Source organism: Octodon degus, unplaced genomic scaffold, assembly GCF_000260255.1.
Source record: "Octodon degus isolate 3935 unplaced genomic scaffold, OctDeg1.0 scaffold00070, whole genome shotgun sequence".
Classification (NCBI taxonomy): Eukaryota; Metazoa; Chordata; class Mammalia; order Rodentia; family Octodontidae; genus Octodon; species Octodon degus.
The window spans coordinates 4,056,287-4,057,248 of NW_004524646.1; positions in this window are offsets into that span (position 1 = coordinate 4,056,287).

A 962-nucleotide genomic window follows, 5' to 3' on the forward strand; every position below is an offset into this window, starting at 1 on the left:
AAATCTAACCATACACAACTTGTAGCAGGACAGTCCTACGACATTTTTTTCTTCTCTCTGGTTTTCTTTTATTACCTTTTTTAAAACAAATATTTACTTGAGAGAGAGTATAGCAATAATTGATATGACATTAGAAGCAGTACACATTTAGAAGACCAGAATGACAGGCATTCCAAGCATGGCCCTAGTATTACACATTGCTATCCTCGATGCAGTTGCTTAGTTCACAGGAATCAGCATATATAGTTAGTCAGGGTGAGAATCCTATCAAGAGAGCAAATTTGTCAATCAATGGCCATGACTCATCCAGATGGCTGACACTGACAAAAGACCTACAAACTGCTGTATGTCACTTCAGGGTAAATCCTGAGGGAATTTGACTGACCTTGTCAGATACAAAAGTTACATTTTTTATTATATAGGTCTTGCTTTATCTTGGTCTTAACCATCCAGCAGAAACGTATAAACAAGACATATAAAAAGCAAAGCCATATTAATACGCTGAGCTGTAAAAAGGCTCAAGTCAACTTCTTTTTTTTTCTGGATTTGAGGGAAGGGTCTACAGGGTGTTCAGGGTCTCACTACTAGATTGGACTCAGTGATCTTCCTGTTTACAGCCTCCCAAGAGCTGGGACTATAGGTGCGTTCCACCACACCCAGTCTCAATTGCCCTCTCAGCTTGCCCCCAGGGGTGGGGCCAGCCCAGGAATAGAACCCCTGGCCCCTGAGCCTACTTGAAGGCGCTTTAATCCGCTGAGTTATTTGACCAGCCCTAAGTCAACAACTTCTGACATTGCCAGTTCCGCAGATAACCCACTACTATTGTGAACTATTGGACTATATTGGATTATTTTACTGAATGCATGCACCTACAGTATTTGAATGGCAATGGAACACCCATCTCTGACCAAACTCAACAAAAAAGGGGGATGTAAATGAAGGACCATTTTGTAGTGAAAGAA